The sequence below is a fragment of the Pelobates fuscus genome, chromosome 4 (assembly GCF_036172605.1).
Source record: "Pelobates fuscus isolate aPelFus1 chromosome 4, aPelFus1.pri, whole genome shotgun sequence".
Lineage (NCBI taxonomy): Eukaryota > Metazoa > Chordata > Amphibia > Anura > Pelobatidae > Pelobates > Pelobates fuscus.
In genome coordinates, this window is record NC_086320.1 from 255,808,539 (window position 1) to 255,826,927 (window position 18,389).

The following is an 18,389-nucleotide window of genomic DNA, read 5'->3' on the forward strand; positions in this document are numbered from 1 at the left end:
ATATATATGCTTAGCAACATATGTTGGATTATATAACCAAGCAATTTCATAAATCCTGAACAAGGAATGTGCTTACTCATAGTAAGCACTGACTCACACACTGACTACATACAGATAAACACAAAGATACACACACTGACAACATACAGGTCTACAGGCACATACACTGGTAGACATACTGACACACACTGACAGACATACTGACACACACACAGGCACATATACAGACTACTGACACACTAATAGACCTACTGACACACGCACAGGCACACACACTGACAAACAGATACACATACACCAACAGACATACTGACACACAGACGCGTACACTGATAGACATACTGACACACACACACACACACACGGATCATGAGCCGTTCCAAGACATACTCTGATAGACATACTGACACACACATACACTGACAGAAATACTGACACACATACACTGGCAGACATACTGACACACACAGAGATATACTGACACACACACAAAGACATACTAACACATACTAACACACACACGCACAGATATAGCGACAGACACACACACAGACCTACTGACACACACACAGACCTACTGACACACACACAGACCTACTGACACACACACAGACCTACTGACACACTCACAGACCTACTGACACACTCACAGACCTACTGACACACACACACAAACATACTGACACACACAGACAGACACACATACTAACATACACACACAAACACATACTAACACACACACACACACACACAGACATACTAAAACAGAGACATGCTGACACACACACATACTGACACACACATGTAAAATTTACCTTTTTAAACCCACCCTTCAGTTTCCTACCTTTTCCTGGAGGGTGACTTCCCTGCGGTCAAGTGTGGTGCCTGAGGCTAATGGGAGTGAGAAGCCTCTATCCTCACTGCCGCTCCTGCCACCTCCTCCCTCCCACGCAGCTCCTCTCTTTATGGAAGGAAGTGACTCGCGGCTGTCACTTCCTCCCATACTGCCGAAAAGCAAGGGGCACGGTCGCGCTGTTAAAGGGCTACAGCGCCCGACCAGGCCTCTGCCGATACAAGACCACTGAGTGGCCCTAAGTGCATGGGCCCCCCAGTGGTACTGCCTAGAAGACGAGAAAAAAAATTGTTGAGGGCAGCGGGGCCCACGGGGCAGCTGCCCTGGGCCCCCCAGGGGTAACTGGGATTGGGGCGGCTGCCCTGTTTGTCTCACGTTAAAGACGGCCCTGTTTCTATCGTTTAAGCTTAACCAGTGATGTGCATTGACTTATTGAAACTCTCCCACACTGGCCATGCTCCCTCTTTTCTTGATTCCAATCCACTCGATTGGTGACATATTTAGCACTACACTGACTAGGCCCCGGACAGCAAATTGAAGGCGAGACAAGATTTAAAAAGAAAAAAATTTAAATTATTTTCTGCTCATCTATCCTACTTAAAAAAACTAACTGTTGTGTGTAACTCCCTCTAATCTCCAATCTTTATATGTCCCAGTGCTTAACCACTTCACTACTATAACAAAAGTTTTAACCATTAACTCCTACACTACCCTAACAATAACCCTTAACCCCTATACTACCCCGACACTTACAATACCCTTTATTATTATTATTATTTTATTATTTATAAAGCGCCAGCAAATTCTGTAGCGCTGTAAAATGCCACTAACCTCTACACAACTCTGACACATCCCCTTTAGCCCTAACAAAAACCCTAAACCTGACATCAAGCCCAACATACTAACATACTAGTCTTAACCTAAAATAATGACATACAAAAGAAACAAAGTGACAAAGTGTGTGTTAGGGTCAAATAATACCATCTGTATATTTTAAGCACACACGTCATTTTGCCAAGCACTTTGCACTGTAATTGCTAGATTGTAAGCTCATGGGCAAGGTCCTCTGATTCTTTTGTTCCAATTTGTGTATATTGCATGTCTGTATTCTGTATATTTATCAATGTTCTGTTTTAATAACTTGTAATGCACGCTGGATAAGAACTGTTAAACAGTTCTGTGCTTTTCTGTTAATATTGTTGCTTATTTGATATAACTTTCATAGGCCCGGATAAAAAAAACTTGACATTTGCACTTTATTTTTTTAAATTTGTATTTATTATGTTAATATATATCTGGCATGTTTTATTTAATAATAACTAAATACAAATAAATGGCATTTGTGACTGAGTAATCAATACATTATAAATATATAATAAATTACTATTTATAAACAAAATTACATGACTGCACACACTAAAGAAAAGTGTTGCTCACAGTTAAGCGTCTCAAAGTTTTGAAGGTATTTGTAAACCACTCAACCTTTATTCTTGTGGTTTATGCAAATGCCTTTAGAACCCCTCATGGGATTATTTTCCAATATTTATTATGTATCCTGTATCCTACATGCAAAGGAATAGGGCACTCTATTTTAGTTTAGCTTTAAACCCCATAAAGTATTTAAAACATGTAACATATGCAAAACGAATGGGCATTTAGTTAAACAACTTTTGGCAGGTCCTGCTCTGTTTTATAAGAAGCTGTATTGGTTTAATGATGCATTTGCTACTGAGAGTAACTGAATTTCGCCAGCAGATTTATTTCCCTGCACAAAGCTAGGGAACTAAGTGATGTTAGCCTTTAGAATTATAATTGCAAAAAGGAACAGTTGATCACACAGTAACAGTTTATAGCTGTTTGCAGTTATAAAGTGTAAAAATACTTACAGGGGTCACAAGCTCCTAGCATGTAGTTAGAGAGAGCGCTGTCTCTATTAAATTAAATCCTTAAAGACAACTAAGAAAAGTCTGGCAAGCAGATTATCCTGTTTCCACCGGAGAGTAATAATAAGAAGGAGATGCCCATCAACCGTGAGGAACAACCAAATATTTTCAATTTAAATAAAAAAAAAATGAGAAAAATATTTTATAATTGCCTTTCAATATTTCTAAGCAAATAAAATGCTACCTGTAGCGGAATGCAGTAAGCCTGTCCTGCAAAATGCCTGTGTGACTGTATTCGTTATATTTTTACCTATGTTGAAATTGCTATTCGTCTATTTAATATGTGAATTGTATGTTATTCGGTAGTTTCCATCCGTACTATATACTTATGGAAACTACCGAACGGAGAGACCACCCCGGAGAGAAGTGTGCCAGCAATTAAGGTTCACATTCTTTCCAAACCGCAAGTTAACCGGCTCATTAACATTGTATCTGGGTGGCCGCCATTCGGCATGCGTACACGTGGCGGCGGCCATCTTACGCATGAAAATCTCAGCGGTGTTTGGTCGTCGAGTGTCTGGAACTCAAATCGGACACTCAAACAACCAAACACCGCTGAGACCTCCAGAGCTCCGTAACTGCCGAACGGAGAGACCTAACGAATTCCTATTCGGTAGTAACAAAGTACCGAATGACGGAATCACTATCTAGGTGAATTTAAGTATAGATGGCAATTATAAATGTCTGTTTTAACTGCCGAACGGAGACCGACCGCAGGGCCCATTCTCATGGAACCCTTTTCGGATACCAACTCGTGTGCGGTCGGTCAAACTTCACCTTCCTGTAACTACCGAACCACTGGTCCGATCTGGGTGAATTTTGGATATTATGTTCACCCAGATCAAGGCTACCTAGCGGTACCCTAATATTAAGGATATGTGATGGTTTAGGGGTACATCCAGGTTTGGGGTAAAGTACTGTACAAGTTAAGGGGATTATGACTCACTCTGAGGGGAGGAGAGGTGTGGGAGGTAACAAGCACTGTATTGGTTACTGTCCTAATTACTGTAGTTCCCTCCCTTGCATGGGAGCAGGCTTTATAAGAAACCTTGGAATAAACGATTGTCAGTTCTACTCCTGAAACTGTGTGTCGTCCAGTTATTGGGAGTGCTGTGGGGATTTTGCTGTACCTTTTTACCTGCTGGAAACTCTGCTGTGGATTTACTAATGAGCCTTCCTTGGATCTAAAGTGGGGAATAGCTGCGAGAAATCAGCTCTCCGCTACATTGGTTGGCAGCGCTGGGATCCAGACTCACAGAGGAACAAGGATTAATGGAGATTGACCTTTCTACGCTAAAGAGAACCACATTGAAAGACCTTTTGGAAGCGAAAGGTGTTTCTGCCAGCAGCAAATCCAAAGCAACGCTTATCACCGAAGTAATGGCAGAGTACAGAGCAGAAGAGGTCCAGGCCACGGAACAAAGACCTGAAACAGAACAGGAGGAGTTCCAAAGGCATTTACAATTCAGACTGGCCTTTTATGGGGAAAACCCACCAACAGAGATCATCTCTAAAACAATGACAGAGGTGCAGGAGTTTGTGATGAGAAACAGGAGACCACAAACACCAGAAAGAAGTGCAGCAGGAGCTGTGACACAAGAGGGTAAGCCCAAAATTCCCTATCAAGCGTTTAAAACGTATGTAGAAGCAGAGGAGGATATAGATGCCTTCCTCCAAGACTTTGAGAGACTGTGTACGCTGCATAACATACCAAGGGAAGAGTGGGTACCCATATTAGCAGGACGGCTGTCAGGAAGGGCAGCTGAAGCCTACCGCACTGTACCAGATGTTGAAATTAGGAACTATAGCCGGGTAAAAGAGATTATCCTGGCCCGGTATGCAATAACACCAGAGGCATACCGGAGGCGCTTCAGGGAATTGAAAAAGGCGGACAAAGATTCACACGCAGAGTGGGCTTGCCGACTAGAAAGGGCAGCTCTTGGGTGGATGCAGTCGAGTAAAGCGCGGTCCATGGAGGACTTGTTACAAATGCTGCTGTTGGAGCAGTTTTATGAGGGGATATCCTCAGAACTACAGGAATGGGTGAGGGATCGTAACCCCACCACCCTCACCGAGGCTGCCAAAAAGGCAGATGACTTTATGGATGCTCGCAGACAAACCAAGGCAGTGAGTACCAAACCGGCCATGCGGCCACTAGGGGGAAATTCCTTCTCTCCTAACCCTCAACCCCCACCAAGACAACTTCCTCCACCAGCACCAGCAGCAGCGCAGCAGAGATACCACACCCCTGCTTCTGTGAAATGCCACCGATGCCAGAAGTGGGGACATTTCCAGCGAGAGTGTCCACAGTCTAGAGACCGCAACACCTGGATCCGACCAGGGCCTCCACCACCACCACCGAGAGCAGCAGCGCATCACTACCAGGACGAGGTACCACTTCCCTACAGCTCTGCCGTTCCAGTCACAACTGTAGAACAGTGGGAAGTGCTGCATGAGGCCAACCCCTTACAAGCACAGGCGGATAATCGACAGCACCATAGGCAGACCGTGTATCTGGAAGGGAAGCCTATGCAGGGGCTCAGAGACTCGGGAGCCACCATCACCCTGGTGCAAAGTCATTTGGTTTCTGACAAGGCCAAACTGAATAAGACTGTGGCTGTCAGGGTTGCAGGGGGAGCCGTGTATCGGCTAGACACAGCCAGGGTACACTTGCATTGGGGTGCGGGGTTCGGGAATGTGGAAGTGGGACTAATGCCGCAATTACCTGCTGAGGTGGTCCTGGGGAATGATCTGGGCAAACTCACCTCCGCATTTGAACCCCAAACTACTGAGGAAGCGCACCCAGTAGTCACCAGGCAACAGGCCCGCACCCAACACAACAACGCACTGCCGGAGGTCCAGGTAAGAGATCCCTCCCCTTCCCTAGACTGTATCCCTTGGGCCCCTCCTGACGAGTTTGTAGCCGAGGTGATCACTGACCCTACCTTACAAGTATTCCGAGACAAGGTCACCTCTATCCAACCGGGGGCGGAGGGGGAAAGATTTGTATGGGACAGACAGTTATTATACCGGGAAACGAGTAAAGAGATAGCTGGGTCAGACCCCATTACTGCAAGACAGCTAGTGGTACCTCAGAGGTACCGAACCGAATTACTCCGGATAGCGCACGATATTCCGCTATCCGGACATTTGGGGGTCAGCCGTACCAGATATCGGCTGACCCAAAGTTTCTTCTGGCCAGGGATTAGCCAGGAGGTGCGCAGGTATTGTAATACCTGCGATACGTGCCAGAGGGTAGGAAAGAAGGGGGATAAGCGTAAGGCGAAGCTGCACCCCCTACCCATAATTGAGGAACCATTTCATAGGGTTGCCGTAGATATTGTAGGCCCCTTCCGGAAGCCTAGCCCATCGGGCAAACGGTACATCTTGACCGTAGTGGACTACGCCACTCGCTACCCCGAGGCGGTAGCCTTAACTAATATACATGCAGAGACGGTGGCTGAGGCGCTAATGCAGATTTTCTCCCGGATGGGGTTACCCAGGGAGATCATCTCGGATCAGGGCACTCAGTTCAGGGCAGAGGTCACCCAACAGCTCTGGAAGTTCTGTAAAATTAAGCCCATAATTAGTGCTCCGTACCACCCCCAGACTAATGGGCTCTGCGAACGGTTCAATGGCACCTTAAAACAGATGCTCCGAACCTTCGCAGAGACTCACCAAGACTGGGAAAAATTCCTGCCGCACTTACTGTTTGCTTACAGGGAGGTGCCGCAGGAATCTACGGGATTCTCCCCCTTTGAACTGCTATTCGGGAGGAGAGTAAGGGGACCCCTAGACTTGATTAGGGAACACTGGGAGGGAGACCGTAGTGCTGACGGTACCCCTATTGTACCATATGTGCTGGCCCTCCGAGATCGCCTGGAAGCACTCACCAAGACGGTAAAGGAAAACCTACAGGCAGCTCAGACGCGTCAGCGCACCTGGTACGATAGGGGCGCCAGGGACCGCAGCTTTCAGGTCGGACAGAAAGTTTTAATTTTAAAACCTGTCCGACACGATAAGCTACAGGCCGCCTGGCAAGGCCCTTATAAAGTGGTAGAACAACGATGTGACACCACTTATATAATTGGCCACTGCACAGGGAATGGGGGGCGACGCATGATCCATGTGAACATGCTGAAGCCTTACCAGGAACGTTCAGAGGAGGTGACAGCTATCTGCGCCCCCACCTCTGAAGAAGGCGACAGCCTACCCCTCCCCGATCTGTTAGAGGACGGACAGCTGGCTGGGGATTTAGGAGCAGTTGTATTGGGGGATCGGTTGAGCCCACAGGAGCGTATCGAGGTACAACAACTACTGCAAGAAAAGCAGGAGACCTTTTCTAATGTACCTGAATACACCCCTCTGGCTACCCACCGAGTAGACACCCCAGGTCAACTTCCCATGCGCCAGACCCCGTACCGCATTCCTGAAGCGGTCCGGGAGAATATGCGCAAAGAGATTGAGGAGATGATACAGTTAGAAGTAATTGAGCCCTCAGATAGTCCCTGGGCCTCTCCAGTGGTCCTCGTACCAAAGCGGGACGGCACGACCCGCTTTTGCGTGGACTACAGGCGATTGAATGAGAAGACCGTATCCGACGCATACCCGATGCCTAGGATAGATGAGTTACTGGACCGGATGGCCAGGGGTCAATACCTTACCACTATTGATTTGTGTAAAGGGTATTGGCAGATTCCCTTGGCCCCGGACGCCATCCCTAAGTCCGCCTTTGTCACCCCATTCGGCCTGTACCAATTTAAGGTCATGCCGTTTGGGATGAAAAATGCGCCGGCTACCTTCCAGCGGATGGTGGACCGCCTCCTAGATGGGTTCCAAGACTATACCTGCGCATATCTCTATGATATTGCCATATTTAGCGATACCTGGCAGGAACACTTGGCCCATGTAGGAGCGGTTCTAGACAGGATCAGGGAGGCTGGTTTGACCCTAAAACCAGCTAAATGTAGCATTGGGATGGCCGAGGTACAGTACCTGGGCCACAGAGTGGGCTGTGGTAAGCAAAAGCCGGAACCAGCCAAAGTAGAGGCGGTATTACAGTGGCCTACCCCGAAAACTAAAACCCAGGTGTTAGCCTTCCTAGGGACAGCAGGGTATTACCGGAAGTTTGTTCCCAATTATAGTGCCCTGGCCAAACCCCTCACTGACCTGACCCGTAAAAACCTTCCCCGCCAAGTAACCTGGACCCCGGAGTGTGAGCAGGCATTCCAACACTTGAAAGATGCACTTGTTAATGCCCCTGTCTTGGCCGCTCCCAATCCAACTAAACGTTTTCTTGTTCACACAGACGCTTCTATGTTTGGATTGGGGGCAGTATTGAGCCAAGTCGGGGCCGATGGCGGAGAACATCCAGTGGCTTACATCAGTCGCAAACTTTTACCCCGGGAAGTAAGCTACGCCGCCATCGAGAAGGAATGCCTGGCTGTGGTGTGGGCCTTGAAGAAATTGCAACCCTATTTGTATGGACAGGCTTTTTCTCTGCTCACGGATCACAACCCGTTAGTCTGGCTGAACCGGGTGGCTGGGGACAATGCCAGGCTGCTGCGCTGGAGTTTGGCGCTGCAGCCTTTTGACTTTAACATTCAATATCGCCCGGGTAAGCAAAATGGAAACGCCGACGGGTTGTCACGACAAACTGATCTGGAGAAATGATCCGTGAGCACCCCGGTCATCCCCAAGCCGATCCGTGTGGGATCAGGCTGTGTATGCCGGCTTGTGGGCAAGGGGGAGCAGTGTAGCGGAATGCAGTAAGCCTGTCCTGCAAAATGCCTGTGTGACTGTATTCGTTATATTTTTACCTATGTTGAAATTGCTATTCGTCTATTTAATATGTGAATTGTATGTTATTCGGTAGTTTCCATCCATACTATATACTTATGGAAACTACCGAACGGAGAGACCACCCCGGAGAGAAGTGTGCCAGCAATTAAGGTTCACATTCTTTCCAAACCGCAAGTTAACCGGCTCATTAACAGTGTGTCTGGGTGGCCGCCATTCGGCATGCGTACACGTGGCGGCGGCCATCTTACGCATGAAAATCTCAGCGGTGTTTGGTCGTCGAGTGTCTGGAACTCAAATCGGACACTCAAACAACCAAACACCGCTGAGACCTCCAGAGCTCCGTAACTGCCGAACGGAGAGACCTAACGAATTCCTATTCGGTAGTAACAAAGTACCGAATGACGGAATCACTATCTAGGTGAATTTAAGTATAGATGGCAATTATAAATGTCTGTTTTAACTGCCGAACGGAGACCGACCGCAGGGCCCATTCTCATGGAACCCTTTTCGGATACCAACTCGTGTGCGGTCGGTCAAACTTCACCTTCCTGTAACTACCGAACCACTGGTCCGATCTGGGTGAATTTTGGATATTATGTTCACCCAGATCAGGGCTACCTAGCGGTACCCTAATATTAAGGATATGTGATGGTTTAGGGGTACATCCAGGTTTGGGGTAAAGTACTGTACAAGTTAAGGGGATTATGACTCACTCTGAGGGGAGGAGAGGTGTGGGAGGTAACAAGCACTGTATTGGTTACTGTCCTAATTACTGTAGTTCCCTCCCTTGCATGGGAGCAGGCTTTATAAGAAACCTTGGAATAAACGATTGTCAGTTCTACTCCTGAAACTGTGTGTCGTCCAGTTATTGGGAGTGCTGTGGGGATTTTGCTGTACCTTTTTACCTGCTGGAAACTCTGCTGTGGATTTACTAATGACTTGTTCCTGAGCCTTCCTTGGATCTAAAGTGGGGAATAGCTGCGAGAAATCAGCTCTCCGCTACACTACCCAGTAGTCAGATGGGGGATAACCCCTTGGAACCAGGAGACTGGGTATCTCCTACCCTCCTTTTTTATTACTCTCTATCTAACAGGCCATAGAGTGGGAACATGAGATCTGCTTTGTTTAATTATAACAGAGAGAACCAATTATCTCTATACTAGGGTTTCAGTGGGCCAGTTACTAAATAGCAGTTGTGGTGTAACTTTGCTGCTATTCCAATTATAACAACATTGGGCTCTGGTAAGTCCAGCTGATATTAACCACCCCAGCAAAGCAGATCATTGGCCAGAGTTTTTCTAATAAATACCAAATCAAAGTCATGAAACAAGAAGGATGTTACGCATACCTGCCAGCGTTCTAGATGGAAAAAAGTGCTGTATTGGAAGTCATATTAGCCCAATGCACATACAAAGCTGACATGACAAGTGCCAGTCACTGATTAGCCAACAGCACATATGCAGTGCAGGAGTTAATAAGTGTGTTAATAAGAGCACTTGTGCAGAACTTAATTAAGCATTAACTGCTTTAATGTCTGTCCTTCAGACCTTACAGTTGAAAAGTAGCAATGGATTAATTGAAGAAAAAATATATAATTTTTTTTTACTAACAGATAAATCACCAAAATAGAAATCCGGTAGGGGATTCTCCAAATAAATATATAATAGGATTCAAGAATATATATAGTATTCTTTTTTCCAAATGTTAGATAAAAAGAAAAGACCCTATCATTTCTGCATTGTTTAGTTAGGTTATAATAGAAGATATTTTTTTTTTCCATATCAGGAGGGTTAAGCCACAAATATTTTATCTAGTGAAAACAAAGAAGTGTGTAAGACCCTTCAAAATGTGAATAAGTGTCAAACTAGTATATGACGTGTTTTCCCCGAACACTTAATAAGACATCAGTAAAGAGAAAAAAATGTATATACTAGTAAGGAAAATAAACCTTGTGACACAGAAAAAAATATATAAATACAAACGTATGTTCTGAATAGGAGTATCACAGGATACCTAAAAACAGAAAACACACAACAAGATAGTGTGACCTGTTTAAAAACATAGAGTGGAGGGATGGGGTAGGAGTTCCACTCACATGGCTCAGAGCCATCCCAGGCTCTGTATTATGCGCTCTACTGTGCCACAAAGTGTTAAAATTATCTAAATCCCCAAGGTTGCCAAAGAACTGTATGATGGGTCTCCAGTATTTCTCAAAATATGGCTTATTAAGTATTAAAAACAAGCAACAAATATATTTTAAAATAGGTACGAAGGTAGAGTGGTAGTGAAGTTCAATAGTAAAGTACACAAATGGTTTCACTTACCACCTACTAGTAACCCAAACAAAATAAATATACAAATGCATGTATGAAGAGCAAACAGTTAACGCATTTTGGCAATGCAGCTTTCTTCTAGTGCTGATACTTCTGTCTTCCACTGTCATTTTTATAATGGTGTCCATCTACAGTTCATTGGTTTCATCTGCTTCCTATTTCCTGTACTCACAATCTGACGCGACTTCATTTCCAGCTCATCCTGATGACGTCGCGGGCTTGTGAAACACACGTTTAAACGCAACGTTCAGAGTCCATTCGTTAGTTGTGCTAGTAGGGGGTTTAGTGTATCTGCCAGGATTTTGGCGAATATCTTAGTTTCATGGTTAATGAGTGATATGGGTCTGTAATGTTCAGGGAGCAGTGGATCTTTGCCTGGTTTCGGGAATAAAACTATGTTAGCCAGAGACATATATCCCTGTCTGGGAAGCCTCCATCCCAGAAGTCATTAAAGAGGGTCACTAGTTAGGGCATCAGCTCCTCCCGGAAGGTTTTATAATAACTGCTGTCAAATCCGTCCAGCCTGGGGCTTCATTGCCCTTAAACCCTGATATTGCTCTGTCTACCTCGTCGCTTGTAATTTGCGAATCCAGGAGCAATAACGACTCTGGGGTTAATTTAAGTAATCCCAGATTTTCTATAAATGTGTTAGTAAGGTCTTCCCCTTCTCCTTGTTGGTGTTGGTCTTTTGGAGAGTGGTTATATAGGGATTTATAAAAATATGTAAAAACCAAGGCAATGTCAGCTGGATTAGTTTTGATGGAACCGTTGGGCCTGTCTAAGGGAGGTAATATGCTGTTGAGCTTGTCTCAGGCATAGTGTCCATTTTAATAGCTTTCTCGTAAAAGGTCAGTTTGGACAATAAGATGTTACGAGCCGCGTCACCTAAGAGCAACCCCTACACTAATCGCCTCACTGCCTCTATACGGTCCAGTAATCTACTATTCAGATCAGCTTTATGTTTCGTTTCTAGGGACCGCAAAGAGTCCATGAGTCACGTTAACTCCTGTGTTTTTTGTTTTGTGGGTCGCTAGCCTAATAAGTGTGCCCCTTATGACCACCTTATGCTCTGCCCATATCGTACCCGGGGTCAGATCAGGGTTATCATTGGTAGTGAAGTAGGCAGCTATGTATTTTTTAACCGTGTCCACCATGGTTAAGTCGTGGAGGAGGGATGCATTAAGCCACCCCCAGGTTTCCGAATGTTAAGTTAACGTCTGCGTGATCTGACCAGGTGATGGATCCCACACTAGAGCTGATGACCCTAGCTACGCTGACATTATTTACCAGGAAGAGATCTATCTGCGAGTAAGTATGGTGTGGGGCTGAGTAAAATGAATAGCCAATGTCGCTTGGGTGTTGGGCCCTCCATATGTCCACTAGGCCTGTCATTCACATTATTTGTGCAATGATTTGTCTTGCACACGTTTACTCTGGGGCCGCACCTGTCCTCTTCGGGAGTTCCTGTCCACGGCAGGACATGGCACCACATTGAGGTCTCCCCCCAGTATAAGCATCCCACGCGGGAGCACACACATTTTATCTTCTAGGGACCTCCAGAAGCTAGCTTCCAGTGTGTTTAGTGCATAAACATTAATTATGTGTACTGTGTGAGGGCACGGGGTGCCCGAAAGTACGACGTACTTTCCGTCCACATCCACATCAGTGGCTGTAACCTGGAGGGGACAACTATGGATAGCCACCCCATTACGTTTGTTATGGGCCCTAGCCTGGACTAACCTGTTATAGGTATGGTCCTGAAGGGAAAACTTGACTGGTTTAGGTATGTGCGTCTCTTGTAAGAGTGCAATGTCCGGGTGTAATCTTTTCACTTCCCGAAACACGAGTCGCCTTTTCTAAGGGGAATTCAGGCCCTTGACGTTTAGGGAAGTTAGTTGTAGCGGCATGGTCTTACCATCAAAACGTCGCTATCGTCGTCACCCAACCCCTCCCCCGGCATATCACCCTGTAAGACAGTTGTGGACTTTTTAATTTGGTTCGCCAGGTATGTCTTTACCACGGCTAGCTCCACCAGGATCTGCGGCGTTTCCCATATCTGATGCTCAGCAGGTGGGTCCACCTGTCATGGTGAGCTGGAGGCTGACAAGCCGTCTCCATTGCCATCTTGAGCCTGTGCCGGGCCGGCTCTGGAGGCCGCGAACAGGTCGGCTACTGTCGTTCCTGTCTCTGGACCCTTTTTAAGATGCTTCTTCAGATTCCTCTTATCCATGATTAGGTTAGGTCAGATTTGTCATGGTTTTATGCGCACAATTTAGTTTCTAGCGGCGGGTACAGGACGGAGCTTTAGCCACGTGCATCCAGCTTGATCCGCAGTCAGGCCACACCCCTAATTTTTTTTTAAGAGATAAAAATGATTATGCTCATAATCAGGTGCGCTCCTTTTCAAAGAAATTTTCTTCTAAGAATCAAATTTGTGGTTCAAAAAGGCCTTAGGCCCTACGGAAAGATTACAGTCATGTAAGGTGCCATAACAATAATTCTAAAGATCGGCCATATTATAATAATAATATTTTTAATAAATTCCCACAAAAGCGAGATAAGACCCCTCCAAGAAAAATACAACATGAAAAGAAAAATGAGAATCGAATGGAAGCATTCAATATGTTTGCCCACCCTAATAGGTATAGACTCCTCTCAGATAATTTATCTGCATATAACGGAAATAGACAATCTTCCCCTTTTTTAGAGAGAAGTTTACCCAAAAGGGATCTTGCCAACTCTCCATGAAAAAGGACTTGGCAAAAAAGTAGGAGAGGAGTCAGATCAGGGAGAATCCTTGAGAGAAAGAAAGAAGGGAAGGATATTAAATCACTAGGCATTTTTAATCTCACTGATAAAGTTTTAGATAAATCCCATATAGATGTTTTAAGAAAAGGTCTTAAGTTTGTTCCTTCATGTTTTAATAAACCTTTTAATACTTTTTTTAGACGTCCATAAATTCATATGTACGTTATGTCTTCAACAATTTTTACAAAAAATTCCTGAAAAAGGTAAAGTGGATGAACTCATACAGAATGGTTTTATCCATACTGATTTAAAAGGGAAATCTCATTTTTTTCCCAAACAATATATTAACGGTGAGATGAAGGTATTCGAACAAATGGTAATTAAAGGTGTGAGAGAAATGAATCAAAAGAAATTTAGAAATAATCTTAATTTTAAGCAGAGGATTGCCATTAGAGAACTACAATCTGACAAAAATATTGTCATAAAACCCACCGATAAAGGCAGGGATATAGTTATACAAAGTAAAGTAAAATACTGTCAACAAAATTTGTCGCCAATTAAATGATAGAATAACTATAACTAAAGAACCTGTAGGCCAGAGTAAAAAGGATTTCTCTGTGCTATTGGATAAGGGTAGAACACTGGGTATCTTAAATAAAAATGAGTATTGGTTCCCTACTCAGTAATTTATCTGAGTATGTAGATAGACAATTACAAGTCTCTTACCTCAGAGACTCTACTCAACTTTTAGTAAGAAAACTATTTCTTAGTAACTTGCAATGTGACTAGTTTATACACGAATATATCGCATGATTTAGGATGTTCAGCAGTTAAATATTTTTTTAAATACAAATACTAATATTAAAGAAGAACAAACTGTTTTTATTCTTGATATCATAAAATTGATACTTTTTTATTAATTCTGATTGATGGCAATTTTGTTACACTTAAAAGGAATTATGATGGGAACTAGATTCACACCCAGCTATGCAAATTTATTCAATTGCACATTGGGAAAACAAATATATTCTGTCCCAACAAAATAGCTGGGTGTCAATCTAGTTCTCTATCGCAGATTCATTGATATCTTTTTTATCTGGCAGGGGGAAGAAGATTCTCTAAAAGAGATTTTAAAATATCTAAACCAAAATAATGTGGGTATAAATTTGACAAGCGAGTTTAGTCGAAATAATATACACTTTTTAGATTTAGAAATATATAGACCAGAATAACATCAAAACTAAAACCTTTTTTAAAAAGTTAGATGTTAACGGGTATATTGATACATCAAGTTGCCACTATAGTCCCTGGCTTCAGAATACAAGACAAATAACATGCGTTTATAGGAATTGTAGTGATAAAAAAAGTCTTCAACGTGCAATCATTATTTTTAAAAACCAGATTAATAGAAAAAAAGTACAACACTGGGAAAATAGATGAATGTATAATGGATATAAAGCTAACTGATAAGAAAAAGGTTAATTGTGAAACTGGAGAGAAAAATAGTCCTTTAATTTTAGACTACAATGAAGATTTTAAGCAGATTAAACATATAAATAAACATTGGTATATTTTAAAGAGTGATCCTTTTTAACATCAAGTTATACTAAAGCACATAAAGCAAAAGACCATTTTGGTTTAGAAAAAGGTTTTTTACCTGTGTAGATCATGTTCAGCTTGTCAAAAAACATATTTTAGAAAACAGAAATACACGGATTTTATCTCTTTTTCTACAAATACGAGTTTTAAGATTAAACAAGTTCTCACTTGCCAATATTCTAATGTCATATACCTCCTCTGAGGCCCCTGTGGACTGCAGTATATAAGGATGACAACTAGGATTTAAAAAAAAAAGAATAGAAGAACACATGGGTAATATCCAGAGGGGGTATATGAAACATAGTGTTTCAGCTCATTTTGCTGAAAAGCACAATAGTAATCCCGCCCTATTATCGTATATGGTTGTATTTAAAAGACAGAAACATTGGAAAGGAGAGGATAAATATAAACAATTGGCAAGAGTTGAGAGTGAATGGATTTTTAATGTAAATACACTCTTCCCAGGTGGTCTAAATCTAGATTTTGAATTTGTACACTTTTTATAGATATACCACTTTATATATTTTTATATCTATGTATACCATTTTTATATTTATATTATTATTTTTTTGGATATACTATTTTTACATATTTTTTTACATACTATTTTTCATTTAGCTTTATTTATCCTCTCCATTGATTTGTCTTGTTGATTCTATTTATATATTAGGGTTTCTATATATGGTTTTTACTTATGTATTGTATTGCCTTTGTATTATGCCTTTTTAATCTTATTTATATATATATATTTCCCCCCCATTCTTTCTCCCTAGTATGATATATTGTAACATGTTTTATATACTAAATGGAATTGCACTTTTTATCCATTGACTTTTAATGGACACCCATAAATAATATGGAGGATCGTGACAATGTGAAAATGTCTAAACAAAATATGTGACCGGGATATCAATAAGTATGAAGTCATAAAGATGGACTCTGAATGTTGCGTTCCAATGTGCGTTTCACAAGCCCGCAACGTCATCAGGATGAGCTGGAAATGAAGTTGCGGCAGATCTTGAGTACAGGAAATAGGAAGCAGATGAAACCAATGAACTGTACACCATTATAAAAATGACAGTTGAAGATAGAAGTATCAGCACTAGAAGAAGGCTGCATTGCCGAAACGCGTTTGCTGTTTTCTCTTTGCTCTTTGCTCTTCATACATGCACTTTATATTTATTTTGTTTGGGTTACTAGTGGGTGGTAAGTGAAACCATTTGTGTACTTTACTATTTACCTTCACCACCAGTCTACCTTAGTACCCATTTTAAAATATGTTTGCTGCTTGTTTTTAATACTTAATAAGACCCATGATATAGTTCTTTGGAAAACTAGGGGATTTGGATCGTTTTAGCCCTTTGTGGCACGGTAGAGCACATGATACAGGACGGCTCAGAGTCATGTGAGTGGAACTCCTACCCCATCCCTCCACTATATGTTTTTTAAACAGATCACGCTATCTTGTTGTGTGTTTTCTGTTTTTAGGTATCCTGTGATACTCCTATTGTTGGGGGCGGAGCTAGCGGAGCAACGCGGCGGTCGCCATTTACCACCGCTCCGATTCTCCAGCGCACAAACCAGCGAAAAACACCGCGCAAATGGACCAATAGCAAAACAAAAGCTACAGGAACTGACTCCCGACACCCGGCGGCACCCGCAGATGCCTTTCTTTCAGACGTCAGGCACAAAACGCCGCACCAAAGGATCTGGGGCCTACCGCACACGCAACCAGTTCCAGTCCAGGGAGCTGCCGTTGTGGCTCGGGGCAAACTCCCAATACTCCGAGGAGGACTTCTACACCCCAGAAGAAATGGGATGGAGAACCCTCAAACAAACCTCGAGCGCTCCCAAACTGCACCGGGACATAGACAGCATGCTTCAATCCCCCCCTCCAGCATGGACTCAAACCGCTAAGGCGGTCTCACCGGAGAGGTCAGAAGCAGGGGACTCCACACACAGCGTGTCCGTGGCAAGCACTGACGCTGCAGACGCACAAACCGCTACTGAATCACAACTGGCAACTGAGCAGGACATTCAGCTCATGCTGACCGGACTCCAACAGAACCTACAACTGATGTGGCAAGCTGACCTGAAGGGGCTAGCGGCGGAGGTACACACGGTGTCGGCCCGCACCCAAGCAGCAGAACGGGAGGTGAGAGAACTTCGCCAAGACCTCATCTCCCTTAAGAACACAGTCACTCAGATGCAAACGGCACAAGCTACCACCAGCAGACAAATTTCCATACCGGACGACAGGGGCAGGAGGAAAAACTTTAAAATTAGGGGCGTAGCAGAAGCGGTGCCACTGGGAGAATTGCCTCACTTCATAAGGTGCCTAGTGGCCGCATAGCCAAACCCCAGCAAGCACCAAAAGCAGCCCCACGCGACACCATCTTGAGATGCCAATCCTTGACGGATAAAATTGCCCTCATGACAGCCATCAAAGGAAAATCGCCATACGACTTCGAAACGCACCAACTTACCTTTTTCCAGGACTTAAGCAGAGACACTCTCTTGTGGCGCTAGAGCTTACCACCCCTTACTGCCACCCTGCAAACAGCAGGAATCACGTACAAATGGGCAACCCCCAGAACACTGTGGGTGACCAAGAACGACCAACACTACAAGGTTTCCACTCTGAAAGAAGGCCCAGCCTTACTGACCACGCTGGGAATACCCACCGACGCCGCAGTGCCAACCGCTGCCCACCCGGGTCCACGTCCTGATACCCATGCGGACTATACTGATAGTTAAACAGTAATGTCATTCCCGTTGTTTGTCTTGTTTGGTTTCATTTGCAAAGTTACTCAGTTACACAGTCGCATAGCGCCATGGAAAGGTACTTATACACTAGAATAAGATACTCACCCCCCCTTAATGCCTAAGGTTACAAGGCATGACATATCAAAGAGCACCCTCACAAAATAGCCTTGCAATGACATAGTCTTAACCCTATAAAGGCACAGAAGCCTAAGCTCCATATCATAGTATATTCTAACACAGATGAAACACTGACGCCTGGTCCCTCACTCGCTACTACACCCAACATAGCCTAAACGGTGTACAGGGCAAGGCGATTTATAAGTTCACACCCTGTACCAGGGCTTA

General features: G+C 43.9%; 1 protein-coding gene across 1 annotated transcript in view; it reads left to right on the forward strand.

Annotated features, from left to right (window-relative positions):
* The window catches only part of ITGA9 (integrin subunit alpha 9), a 496,852-nt gene that overhangs the window by 71,606 nt on the left and 406,857 nt on the right, over nucleotides 1-18,389 (forward strand). The window lies entirely within an intron of this gene.